This window comes from Chinchilla lanigera, unplaced genomic scaffold (genome assembly GCF_000276665.1).
Source record: "Chinchilla lanigera isolate Chin_1 unplaced genomic scaffold, ChiLan1.0 scaffold00054, whole genome shotgun sequence".
NCBI classification, from domain to species: domain Eukaryota; kingdom Metazoa; phylum Chordata; class Mammalia; order Rodentia; family Chinchillidae; genus Chinchilla; species Chinchilla lanigera.
Genome location: NW_004955455.1, coordinates 15424112 through 15438499, shown reverse-complemented (window position 1 = coordinate 15438499; position 14388 = coordinate 15424112). Strand labels below are relative to the sequence as shown.

The 14388-nt window shown below is 42.7% G+C and overlaps 1 long non-coding RNA gene across 1 annotated transcript; it reads left to right on the top strand.

Moving 5' to 3' along the window:
* Window positions 1-1098: 1098 nt before the first annotated feature.
* LOC102026603 lies at window positions 1099-14027 on the top strand. Its single transcript, XR_262862.1, has 3 exons — window positions 1099-1391; window positions 10755-10977; window positions 11921-14027. It is a non-coding gene; the product is annotated as an uncharacterized LOC102026603 (long non-coding RNA).
* The last annotated feature ends 361 nt before the right edge of the window (window positions 14028-14388 follow it).

Below are 14388 nucleotides of genomic sequence, written 5' to 3'. Positions count from 1 at the left end.
GTGCTGGAGTTACAGGCATGCTCCACCACACCCAGCTCTAATTCTTTTCTAACCAAATCCCAGCTGCTCCAAATATCACACCCTGAGTTTGAAGAGGCTCAGTTAAGCTGAGGTAACAAACAGTCCCCCATCAGTGGACTAAAATAACAAAGGCTCATTCCTTATGTAGGCTGCATGTTCATCCCCAGTTAGCTGAGGGCTGTTCTGTTTCATCCTCACTGTAAGAATAAGGGTAATGGAGGAACTATCACTTGGAACTGATGGCTTTCTGTATTTGCAGCTTCCAAATATGTATATTCAGCCAACTTCAGATTGAAACTCTTGGGATAGGGTGGATTACACAGCACTGAACGTGTACAGACTGTGTATATAATGTTTAAATTGCTTCAGGTATCATAAATAATCTGGAAGTGATTTAAAATACACAGGGGAGGGTACATAGGTTATATGCAAACACTTCACCATTTTGTATAAGGGAACTAAGCATACACAAATTTCAGAATGGACAGAATATCCTGAAACCAGTCTTCTTGGGATGCCAAGGAGTGATTGTTCACAAGGACAGAGGAAAAAGAATTCTGATGGTCCCACACAAGCAATTAAATGCCTCACTCAAAAAATTCATGACTCATCCACTAGAATTTGTCAAAGGTCTCCAACCAATCACAAAGTCAGAGATTGCCTACTGCATTTGGGGAAGATGGGGAACCTGAAAAATCTAATGAAACATCAGCAAAACTATCACATCCTTCTACAAATAAATTCATCAAATGTTTAACAAACACTTCTGTAGCCACCAACATTGAGTGGAGTACGTTGGGGATATGCAAAAATGTTTTGCTTCCTGTTGTGTGAACTCTGGGTACTCAGATACTTGAACTAAAAATTTGAATAACAGTTGATGACTGCAAGCAAAAAGTACATCAAGAATTTTGCAACTTTAAAACATGCAGTGATTACAAATAAGCTTTGGGACTTATGCAAAAGTGGAATTATGCAAGACTTCACAAAGTTAAAACTGTTGCATAAGCTGAGAGCCACTGTGTGCTTTAAATAGAGATCACCCTGTAGGCGATTTTGCTTTTTGATCCCATTAACTGGATCATGTGGCAGTTTTATTTTTGATTTTTCGAGAAACTTCTGTACTGGTTTCCATGATGGCTGCACCGTACTAATTTTATTATTATTTCCAACAGTACAATGAATAAGTTAGTGGCAAAATATTTTGGCATGTTTATTTTTCCAGAAAAAAATCCTGCAAGAAAAATTACCCATTGAAAGCACATGAATGCTTTTAAGGGTTTTGATACGTAGTGTCAAAATGCTGTCATTAAGCTTATATCAGCTCAGATTGCCATCAGCATTATATGAATGTCCATTTCATCAGAATGGTAAGTAGGTTTTAATTGTAAATCTGTGGGTAAAATATTGCAATTATGGCTTGCATTTCTTTGGTAACTAATGTGTGTGAATATATATGTTTAAAATACTCATTAGTGAGTTTTTCATTCTCTTTCATTTATTAGTCCACATTTCAATTCCATTTTATTTTCCCTTTTAATTTTACTGTTTTGCTTATCTTACATTTTTTTTTATTTGCTTACTTTCTATAAAGAGCACTTAACCCTTTATTTAACATCTATGAAGCTAAAATTCTTTCCAGGGTTTCTTTTGCCTTTTAGGTGGCTTTTTCAGAATAAATGAATAAATGCTCTTCAGAGAGTCTGAATTGGTATAATCTTTATGGAAACAATTTCACAACATGTATTGAAAATTTTAAAATGGAATATTACTTGACAAAGCAATCATACTCCCAGGAATTTTTCCTAAGGAAAGAGATATAAACACGCTAAAAGAGTTAAACACTTGTTTATTCATTGTAGTATTGCAGATGATAGCAAAATAAGGTCTTTAACTCAGTGAGACTTAGTTTTTCTACCAGGTCCTTTTTCAGTGCTATTTAAATGTTAAATCTCAGTTGCTGTGATAGGAAAGGTAAAGACATCATTTTAACATTTTTTGGATTTTCATTTTGGTTAACTAAAAAGGGGTAGAAAAGCCAGGTTCAGTGACATATGTTTGTAATCCTGACTATTCAGGAGCTTGAGACAGGAGGATCATGAATTCATGACCAGCCTCTGTTACATAGTGAGACCCTGCCTCTAAATAAAAATATTTTTATAAAAAGGGCTGGGGCTGTAGTTTAGTGGTGGGGTGCTCGTCTAGCATACACAAAGCCCTAGGTTCAATCCCCTGTGCAGGAGAGAGAGGAGTGGGAGAGAAAGAAAGTCTGAGACAGACACAGAGAGATAAATAGGTAGACTGATCCCTCAATAGATCAACAATCATAATTATAAGTATATACATTATAGATAGACAATAGGAAAATAGTGAGATGTGATATGTATTATATTGTGTTAGCTTTTCCTGAGTGTGACAAAGAACTGAGGTAAGCAGTTTTAAAAAGGAAAGGTTTATTTTGGCTTACAGTTTCAGGGGATGCAGTCCATGGTCAGCTGGCCCAAGGCAGGAACACAGAGGGAGAGGATGCAGTAGAGGAAAGCTGCTGAACTCATGACAGCCAGGAAACAAAGCAAGAGCAAGAGAAAGAGAGAAAAGTAAAGAGGCTGGGGACAAGAGTATACCTTTACAGGTTCTGACCCTGGTGATGGACTTTCTCCAATCATGCCCCACCTCCTGACAGCCCCCTCCTCCATTGGAGATTAATCCACCAGTGAGGTTAGAGCCCTTATGGTCTGGTCACCTTCCAAATGCCCATCCCTGAACACACAGGAGCCTTTGCAGATGTTTGTAATCCAAACCATCACATGTGTACATACACATGAAGCAGAGAGGTAGCAGATATCTCTACTGAATATGTGTCCCAGTCACACGTAGATCTTTAGTAACTGACTCAGTCCAGCCCCCTCCCCTGGAGTGATTCAGTGGGGCAGGGTGAGGCCCAGGCCTGGGGGAAAGAGTAAGAGCAGCGATATGGGAAGCAGAAGCCAGGAATCACAGGACAATCAAGGGAAGCTGAGTCACCACCAAAGGTCCTGTGTGACTCAGAAGAAAGCACTTACGCCACAGCAGGCCCGTGAGACTCCATCCGCTGCAGCCGAGCGCACTCAGACCCCCACTGCCGTGCCTCCTCAGTTCAGCTCCCATCGGTCAGCCTCCCTTCTGCCCCACTAACATGCCAAGGTGGCTCCTGCCCCTGGGCTGGGCTCATGAACTTCTCTCTTCCTGAGATATTCTTCCTTGACACAGAGCTGTCTCATCATTTAACACTCAGTTCAAATGCCACATATGTGGGGCCATCCTCTCAGGCCCCAGGATTCTGAACACCACCTCACACAGCAGTTGTCGTGCTGATCCTTCGGAAACACGGAGCGAGTTTGCCATAGAAAAGAAAGGAGCGTGTGCTCAATGAGGAACTACCCCATTCCAGGTATTGTGATGAGCAATGAAGATTCAGCCCCTTTCTGTTAGATCACAAACCTGTCACATGCTTTTATTTTGCCGCAATCCCTGCCACTCCCTAGGGCATCCCTTACTCTGCTGTCGGCATTTCTCATGCACCTGGGCCCTGTTTGCAAGCATTTGAGATTCTAATATTTACTCTTGAAATTGTTAAGGGTTTGGAGCAGGTTTTAAGCAAGAGAATGACAGGATCCCTTTTGCTATCATAGAAGAGGCAGATATGTAAATGCAATGCCAGGCACTGAGTGATATTTCTTCAGTCACGCACTATGTATTGTGCACCTTCTACGTGTGTGTACTGGCCAGGAGTCTAGGTGCTGCGATGAAGAGGAAGAAGATGCCCCTGGAATGTACAGAGATTCCTTTACTCACCTTGAGATTCCACATGGGGCTTCCTGAGTAAGCTAAGGAGTCTATAGGAATACAGTATTTCAGACAGAAGAAATCAATCCATGAGCTGTGCAGGAAGTTGTGATGGAGAATGTTCTAGAAGGGGGAGTAGGGCCTGTGATTCCAAACAGTGGATTCAGAAGCCAGATGCAGCCCTTAGAAATGTTTTGTTTGTTTGTTTTTTTTTTTTTTTTACTCAAGTAATATCAAAAACATTTGGATAATGGTCAGGATTTCAAAACTGGAGAATTTGCCCAAACATAAAAACTTTTAAATAACTTTTTAAATGGGTAAAATTTGGCTACAGGGTCCCCACGTTTGCTGACGTCAGCCTTCAGCTACTTCTGGCTCCTCCAATTTGCCTCAGTCCCCTGCTCTCCCTGTTGTCTCCTGCTACTTTCATCTATAGTCTTCCCAGACGTGGAACAGTTGCCCCTTTGATACCCATTTTGGAGACAAAGAAGACAGCAGAGACCAGATTCCCAGACTCTTGAAGGTTTTTTGATTTTTGTCTGAAAAGCAAGAAAGATCCACTGAAGCATTTGAAAGAGGGGATCAAGTCGATTTTTGTGATTTGAAAAATAATTCTGATTCATAGCAAGAGATGTGACCTGAACTGTTCATAGTAGTCGTGTTTTTAAGATCTCCTAAACGGCTGAGTCTGGTGGTGCTCACCTGTAATCTCAAATTATTAGTAGACTGGGGAAATAATTAGGATACAGCCACACAATGAATTTTATTGATTTGGTTTTGTTTTGTTTTGATTCAAGATAGGGCCTTAGTCTGCAGTCCAGGCTGTCATTGATCTCACTGTGTAGCCCAGGCTGGCCTCGAACTCACGGAAGTCTTCCTGCCTCAGTTTACCAAGTGCTGGGATCACAGTCTGACACCAGCACACCCAGCCCACACAATGAATTTTAAACGGAGTTTTGTTTTTTGTTTTTGTTTTAAATATTGAATTACCCATAGTAGCATGGATGATCTCTGTGAAAGTAAGACACAAGAGAGTGTACACCTTAACATTTCACTTAGGTCAGGTATGAAAAAGAGGAAAACTAATTTATGGTGTTAGAAATCCAGATACTGCCCACCCAAGGGAGGGGGAAGGGAGGTGACTATGTTTGTTTGCTCAAGGACACCCTTACACAATGTGTTTAGCATGTGACAATTCATTAGATGGATTGTTGGAATCTCGGCTTTTCTGACTGCATGTTTTTTTTTTAAATCTACCTTCTGGTGTTTTAAAAACGATTCTGGCTGCCCCGAGGTAGTGGTTCACAAACTTGAGTGAATGCAGTTTGGGGATGCTCACGGTGAGAAATAAAGCCAGCAACATGATCTGCAGAAATGGAGGAGGCGGGGGCAGAGTTGGGGAGCAGGAAAAATACCGGAGAACAACTTCAGGTGCTGGAGACTTAAATGCATGTTTGGAGGCAAAAGGAGAATCTTTTATCTCACCCTGCTAGAATTGGGTGCGAATAGCAGAAAACCATACAGACGTCTTCCTGCACCTAGGCAGGGGTTCAAAGGAACAAAAGAGGAAAAGGAAAAGCAGGATTTGCCGACGAAACATTTATTTGCCTAAAAAAAAAATAATCACATGATTAAAAGAACAGATCCGTGCTTTGGAAAGTCGCCCCCCACCCCCACCAAATTCCTGCACAGGATGTCAGAGCATCGCTCTTCCCGACTTCCCATCTGCTTTGGACTCTGGATGTCTCCTCCCCTCCCCTCCACCCCCACCAATATCTTTATCAAGTTCTTGTTGAAACATGGGCAGGAAAAGCCTTCCCAGCAGTGAAAGCTTTAACTTGTCGCCTGGTGTTCTTCTCGGATTTCTAAGGCGCGGAGGCCTGGAGAATATGTTTCCAATATCCTCTCGTCTCTCTCTGTTAGCGTTTGTCTCTCGTCTACACCAACCAGGTTCTGACCCCTGGCGTCTCCTGGGGGCCGGGGTTTCGGAGCTCGGGTCAAGCTTGTCAGAAAGGGAGAAGCCACGGCCTCCTGGAACAGCCTACATCCCCCGGCTCCTTTAATACATTTAACCTGGAAGACGCATCGCTCCGGCTAAGATTAGATTACGGGGTGGGCGAAGGTGGCCTAACAAATGGCAAATAGCGGTGTGGGGGTGCTGAGCTAATCTCTGTTGACACACATCTAATGCAAGGCCCGTGTTGAAGGCAGCGGGTCCCGTCTGCAGCTGAGTTCGCCTTGGTGACGGGAGCGGAAGGTGAGGCCCAGGCAAAGCCACCGGGTCGCCTGTCTCTTTCAATCTGAGAGCGCCCGGGGTGTGCGCGTCATGACTTAAAGGTCTCCTGGTACCGGCTAAATGTCCCAGCTCCCTGTGGGCAATGAGGTCGATTTCATCTTTTCTCCGAGCAAGCTTTTGATGAAAGGGATTTTCTGAAATGGTCACCTCCCTGGAAGCCTGCGAACAGCATCCTTGATTCGCTCGGCATACGTGGTTTGACTCCCGGTCTGCGCAGGGTCCTAGAACTGCACCACGCAGCGATGCTTTGTTCTCGGTGGGAGGCGAACAGGAAGTGCGTGTTCAACTCTACCACCCCGACAGCTTCAGCCTCCTCAAGCTTCGGGCTCCTCATGTGGAGTCTGTCTGTCTCCTAACATCTACTCTAGGACCCAGCAGGTATTAGATACTCAATAAATATTTGCAGAAGGAGAGAAACTATAGAATAAACACAACCAACCAGAGGCACACAAGCACGGTCGAACTGAGGGGACTGTTTATCCAGATACACTATACTGTGTGGCAAGAACTTTCGCCATGCTTATTTTTCCCCTGCTCCCATTCCATTAGCTAACATGGGAGATCCCCCCAAAATAAGTCTTCAAGGATTTGGATTAGTGCTTAGACCTTTGTAAGGAGAATAATAAATATTTGGCAGGTATTTATCAACTAGTCCATCGAATGGGTGAATGAATGAATGTAAAAGTTCCCTGGGCCAATATTCCAGAAAGGCAGGCCACTTAACTATTTAGCAGTCCTGTTTATCACTGTATTCCTCGGCTACCCCTTTCAATAATATCAACTCTTGTGCTTTTTTGAAAAGTCACGGAGTTGTTACTCATCTTGTACCATGTACCCAGGCTGTGCAGACAATATTCTATCTTGGTTTCCACCTTCAGGGAATTTGGGCAAGTCCTATCACCTCTCTGGACGTCCATTTACTTATTTGTAAAGTGAGGAAAATAACATCTACCTAATAAAATGATTCTGAGGTTTAAATGAGTTTATATGCACCAAGCATTAACATCAGGAGTGGACACATTTGTAGCTGTAATTGGTATTCACTATGTTGGTATTTAAAAAATAAATCAGGGGCTGGGGATTTAGCTCAGCGGCAAAAGCACCTGCCTGGCAAGCGCAAGGTCGTGAGTTCAGTTCCCCGTACCAGAGAAAAAAACAAAAAAAAATAAAATAAAAAAAATAAAAATAAAAATAAAAAATAAAAAATAAATCAAACTGAGAGAATGAACTCCAAATAATATTAGATAGGAAAAAGAAAGAAATCGAGATGTATGAACTATTTTTTACTACATTTTTGAAGTGCAGTTGACACTTCAAAACCTGTGTATGTTTAACGTCTATATTTTGATGAGTTTGTAGATAAGAACACACCCACGAAACTATCACCATGGTGTTTGACGTAAACATATCATTCACCTCCAAATATTTTCTTTCCCACCCTTTCATTTTTTTCTTTTTTCTTTGTTCCTACTTTTTCTCTTTTTGGTTATAAAAATAGTTAACAAGCTGGGCTTCATGGCACACATCTGTAATTCCAGCACTCGGGAGGCTGAGGCAGGAAGATCATTTTGAGCCTGAGGATCAGCCTGGGCTGCTCCCATTCCATTAGCTAACATGTGAAATCCCCAAAAATAAGTCTTCAAGGACTTGGATTAGTACAAAAAATAAGTAAAGACCCTGTCTCAAAAAATAAATAAATAAAAAACACATTCAATCTAAGACCTACCCTCTTATCACGCGCACACGTATGTGTATTTATCTGATGCTAGGGATGAAACTCAGGGGTTTCCCACTGAGTTATATCCCTAGTCCTTCTTACATTTTTTTAAAAATTTTTTTTTAATTTTGAGACAATGTCTCACGAAGTTGCCCAGGCTGGGCTCGAATTTGCCATCCTTTCCCTCTGCCTCGCAGAGTGCTGGGATTACAGGGTGCACTTCCAACCCCCGCTAGCACACTCCTTAGTATACAGCACAGTATTGTGAACTCTGCCACACGGGAGATCCTTCAGACTTGTGCACCTTACCTAACTGAAACTTCGCATCCTGTGACCAGCACCTCCCCACTGCTTCCCATCCCTTTAGCCCCGGGCACCCACCACCACTTCACACCCGCTCCTTCTCGATAGACTCTCAGGTTATGGGTCATGTGGCCTTGGGCTTTGGGTGTCCAGGTGATTTCACATAGTCTACTGTCTTCCAACTTTGTCCATGTCACAAATAGTGAGAATTTTTTCTCTTGGGGGGCAGAAGACTTTCCAGTGTATGTCTCTGCAGTACTACTCTCCTTTGTCTATCAATGCTCACAAGCTATTTCCCTCTTAGGTGTAGAAATAACGTTGCACTAAGCATAGGCATGTGGATACCTGTGACATCTTGACTTGAGTTCATTTGGATGTTTATCCAGAAATGGAGTTGCCAGATCACGCAGTATTTCCACTATTTACGGTGGCGGTGCCCGTTCACACTCCCAACAGTGGTGTACAAAAGGTCCCTTCTCTCCACAGCCTCATCCACACCTTTGCATGTGGGTATAAGAGCCACTCTGACACGCGAAGTGCTCTTTCAGTATGGGTTTGACTTGCACTTCTCCGCTCGCAAGCACCGTCTCACAGACCTAGGACCGTTCCTTAGAGCAATGTCTGTTCAAGCCCTTTGCCCGTTTGTCAGTCAAGTCCCTTGGTGGTTTTGCTGTTGAGTGGAGGAGTTCTTTATGTATTTCGGATGTTATCAGATACACATTCGCATGAGGACTATTTTTAAACTAAAGGGTAAACCAGGTAAATACAACCACACAGAGGGAGACACACACACAGACACAAACACACACACACATGCTTAGCTTACGTGTTAGTACAATGACCGGTATTTTCAGGAATATAAATTACCAGATCAACTGAAGAAACAGAAGGTTAGATTCAAATGTCAAAGGGCAATATTTAAAGACATTATCTCTAAAAGAGATTCAAGGAGCAGTTTTAATAGTACATTTGTTTTGTTTTGCTTTTGTGATACTGGGCATTGATCCTAGGGGCTTCCTCAGCACTTTTTTATTTTTTATTGACACAGGGGCTCCTAAGTCACAAAAGTGTCCAGGCTAAGCTCAAGCTAGTGATCTTCCTGACTCAACCTCACAGAAATAGTCAGGTTTTTAAGGTGGACAAAATTGGTAATACTATGTTATATTTGCCACAGGACATAGACAAACGTGAATTGCTTTTTACTTAATTCTTTGAAGCTATAATCCTGGTAATACAATATATAATCAAAATGGTAATGAAAACACAGCTATAGACTAACCTCACTGAGAATCACAAATGCAGAAATCCCCACTAGTTAATTTGAGTATTAATTAAAAGAATAATCCTCCACAGGACTCGTGCTAAGAGTAAAATATAAAATAGTTCATTTATGCCCAAAGTAAAAATGTATAACAAGATTCATAAAAGGCATACAAAAACAATCAACATCTACGTAGCAAAAATCCCTCCAGAAAATTTGGAATATAGGGGGAATTTTTTTTTAATTCTAAAGTTTATTTACCTCAAAGCCACATGCAGAGTGATACTATAGTGACTTACTGCAAGTGCATTTTTCATTGCAATTTAAATAAGACAGTGATGTTCACTGTCACTATTAATACTTAACATTTTTTTCTGGACACTCTAGGCAACATAAAGATTTGTAAAACAAAAACAAATAGACAAATACACATGAAAAGGAAGAAAAATATCATTTGCAGATGACAAACTATTCTATCTAGGAAACACAGAGGAAACCACGGAAAAAATTTCAAAACCCAATAAAAAGCCCTGTTATATTGCCAAATATCAAATAAAACACTCACCAATCAATAGCTTTCTTAAACAGCAACAAAGAGTGGTCTGACAATAAAAAGAGTCAGTTTCAATAGCAACAATTTTAATTAAATGCTTAGGGCAAAAATCTTCATATAAAATATATAGTTCCCACAAGCAGGGTGTTCCTACACATGCCTAAAAGGCACGCAGAAAGGGCTTTGTTTCATAAAGAGATCCAACATTGTTGGGATGTCATTGTTTCCCAATTGTTTCGATGTCGTGCAACTTTAAAACAAAATGCCAGGGATTGTTTTAGTGAGGTGCGAGGTCAGGGGAGGAGTGTATGCCAAAACCCTTTGCAAGTTCATTTGGATGACTAAATACATGAGATTAGCCAAGAATTTCTCCCCAAAGGTGAAAGTATTTGCCTTCCTGAATAATAACATAATCCAGCTATAATAATCAAATGGGGGACAGGGGAGGGAGAGTTGACCGAATGCGTTGGCAGGAATAGAAGGAGGACACAGAAATAGACTTTCTTCCATGATTTACTATGTGATAGAGGTGGCAGCAAAGCTGAGATAAAGAAGCTATTCAAACATGGTTTGGGGGATCTAGGGCGTTTGGTGGATCCTCAAATTGAAAGGCCACATTTTGACCCTACATGTACCTCTCTAGCTTCTATTCTACCTTTTTCATCATCAAACTGTCTTCCTGATGGATTGTCAGGGATACAGAAAGAAAGATGAGAGCAAGAAGAAGGACAGTGGGAGAGGTCCCAACCTCACCTTCCTTTCTATCCCTGTCTCTAAGTCATTGAGCCCACAGGTGCTAAGGTTGCTAAAAATCCCTCTGAGATGCTGAAGGTGATGAGGACAGGTCCAGCCAGACCACCATGTAACTGTAGATGCCAGCCAGCCTAGAAGGCAACCAGAGGTCGACACTGAGCTTTGCTGCTTCAGCGATGGGAGCTGTGCTGAGCGCGGGACCCCACCTGCATTTCTCCAGGCATGGGAGAGGAGAAAATCTACCAAAGGTAGCTGTGCTACAACAATTCAATACGCTGCTGCCTCCTTCTAACTGCTCTGCACCTCGGTTTCTATAGAGTGAAGACACTATTTGCGTATACCTTGGGGAGGATGCTTTGAGAAATAAATGGTTTAATACAGTGAAGGTCCTAGAAAAGTTTCAGAACACGCTAAGTGCCCACTGTACGCCAGAGATTATCTTTATTATAATCAAAGAGAGTGATGTGCTAAATATTCAGTTGGTAAAGGATATTCTGTATTTACTGCTACTCTTCTTATTGGTATCTTTTATATTGTTTAACATTTACTATTATTACTTCTAACTGAATTTTCAAAAACAATGAAATGATTCTCTCACGGAGCTGATTTCTCTGTTGCTTTAAAGACAATTTCAAGTTCCCAGTGGCGGCCAGTGTGGACAGAGACTTCCTGGGGTTGTTTCTCTCTCTCCGGTCAGCTTCCCAGTCACACAAAACTGGATTTCAAAATGCCATATGAAGAGATTCTCAAGTATGGTCAGCTTGAGTTTTCAGGGTGTTCAGCCAAGAATTAAGCCAAATGTCTGAGCAAAGATGTCTGTGGCTCACAGGATGGCGGTTGGAGGCATCATGGGGTGAGCTCCCCTGTCCTGGAAATGACCAGAGTGGGGACATTAGCTCACATATGCCCATATCCACCATCGCCTCCTCCATTCCCTATTCTCAACCCACCAAATGCATGATCTATTCTTCCAAGTAATTCAAGACCACTTCCCACACCATTGAGGCTTCTTCCCTTAGGAAACCTACTTTCTCCTAACCCAAGGATTCAATACTGTTTTGTCTTTATTTTGCTTGGTTTGGTTTCTTTTATTATTTTATCGCTAATAGTACTGGGACCTAGTTCATGTTAGGCAAGCACTCTACCACTGACCTACTTCTCCATCCCTTCTTTTCTTATTGTTATTTTCAGACAGGTCTCTCCAAGTTGCCCAGCATGACCTTGAACTTGGGATCCTCCTGCTTCAGCCTTCTGAGTGTCTCTGGCATTACAATGGGCCAACACTAGACTTGGCTCATTATTTCGTTCCAAGTAAAGAAGGCAAAAGTCAGTAGCCTAGGTGAACTTTGACATGGCTGATTCATTAATGATACTCTAAAATAAATTCACATCAAAGGGAAATCTTGTGTCCTCCCACCACTTGGGACCTCTGGCTTTTTAGAAATGAATCCAGGATTTGATGATCATTCTGTCTGCCAAAACAAAAGTCAGAAAACAAATGCCTCTCAGAGCTAGACATGGCACTGGGTTGCTTTATCTCTGTGAAGAAAATGCTCCTGAGGTTTGGTAGTGAAAAGTCTGAGTGACACATTTAGTTGAGGCCTTCCTGCACTAGACGTGGGGCAGGAAAGATCAAGAGAAGTAAGGAAAGTGTTGGATGCGGAGGCTGAGCCTGCTCACTTCCCCCACCAAAGCAAACCCCAATCCCAACGCTCAGGAAACCTCGACACCTGCTCATTTCAGACAGAAATGCGCAGCAGCTGTAGGAAAAGATGGCCTCATATGCCCAGGGGAGCTCAGACCATCAGGAAGCTTGTGAGTCCCTGTTACAAAGGGTGATCAAACAGCATGGTGAAAGTTTAAATAAAAAGAATTTCCTATATATAGTAAAAGACTCACAGCCATGAGTCCCCCTCAAAATTCTCTCCACATTTATCCCATGGCTCTTGCCATTTTCTGAAGCAGTTCTGTAAGTACTCTTTCTTGAGCATCGTTACAAGGTGCCAATAAAAGTATGAGACTGTTGCCGCCAGGTGCCATCCGCTGACAAGGCAGCCTTGTAAAAACATGGCAGTGTGTCCTGTGTTTGTCGGATCTGGCACTGTGTGACTTCTGGCTCCTCCCTGAAGTCAAAATGACCACAAAAGGCCAGCATTTTGTGCTGACTCAGGACCCTGAGGCAGTCACAACTAAAGACACCTGGTGTGTGTCAGGCGTTGTCCACATTGCCTTCCTCAGCTCTCAGGTGAGCACCATCTGTGGTCCCATTTTACACTTGTGACTCGGAAGCCAGCTGACACCTTATGTTTCCCCTCTTCTACCCAAATGTGGCTGTGATACTGAAGCTGACCACCTGATACACAAGCCTGAGTGAGCTGATGATCCTAGGGGTAAAAAGGGAGAGTGGAACATATCTTGCATTCACCAAATCCCACAGAAACCTCCAGCGGCGGCAGCTCCTCCATCCTCGGACCTCCTTGCTGTGCTCTGCCCAGGCAGAGCCAACTCTCTTCTCCCTCCTCCTGCTCTTCCTCTGGGGGATCCCTGCATGGCCCACGCGTGACTCATTGTGCTTCACCTTTGTCCTGCATCCACATGCGAGTATGTGCGAGGTGGGGGCCAGTTCCTCAGTGCCACAGACTATGTTTGCCAATTCAGACTAGAGTTCTACTGTCTAACCTCCTGATAAGCCTCTTCCTGTAAAGATCTATGAAGTTCAGTAGCTAGGAAGACCTTGGGAAAGAAAATAGAAAATAGGAAGTGTGGGTATGTAAACCCAAGTGCATTAAGACAGCACCAGTGCTAGGTCTTGGGATAGGGAGGGTCAGTGGTCAACATTTGTATGTCCATAATGTTTAGAGTTACTTTCTGGGGTGCAGTACTAGGGACAGAACCCAGGGCTTCCTCAGGCTAGACAAGTTCTCCACCTCTGAGTTACATTCTCGGCCTTTTTTAAATTTTATTTTGAGACAGAGTCTCACTAAGGTCCCCAGGTTGGGCTTCAATTTGTGATCTTCCTGTCTCAGTCTCTGGAGTAGTCCAGTTACATGTGTGCATGGCCATCCCAGCTAGAACAACCTTTGTGGTATTTATGAGTATCAGGGCTTTCTCCTTTTTTTTTTGCCTCATTTTGAATAATTCTAGTGACAAAGAGCTTAGTATTTCTTTGTTTAGAGCTTGGTATTTTTGGAGAGAACCTATTCCACTGTTGGACAGCCCAGGAAAAGAGCTCCTTTTTCTTAAACCAAATTCTATTTTCCTTCAGTTTTCACTGACACTCGCTAATTCTTTTTTTTTTTTTTTTTTTTTTTTTTTTTGGTTTTTCTCCGGTACCGGGAACCAAACTCATGACCTTGCACTTGCCAGGCAGGCGCTTTTTGCCCTTGAGCTAAATCCCCAGCCCGACACTCGCTAATTCTTGTTTTTGGCTCCAAAGGGAATGAGCCAGACCCCTCCTCAGTGAAACGTCTTTTTGACATCTGACAGCAGCTAGTTCATTCAGGAACCTCCCACATCCTTGGAGGCAGGATGCTCATTTTATGAGTGAGAAGCTGGCTGGACCAAGGGCAAGAACATGTGCAAAGATAGAGAACAAAGGAGTCTCAGAGGCTGAGCTCCAACCCGGGACATGGGCTTTGGATCTCACAGCAAAAGACCAG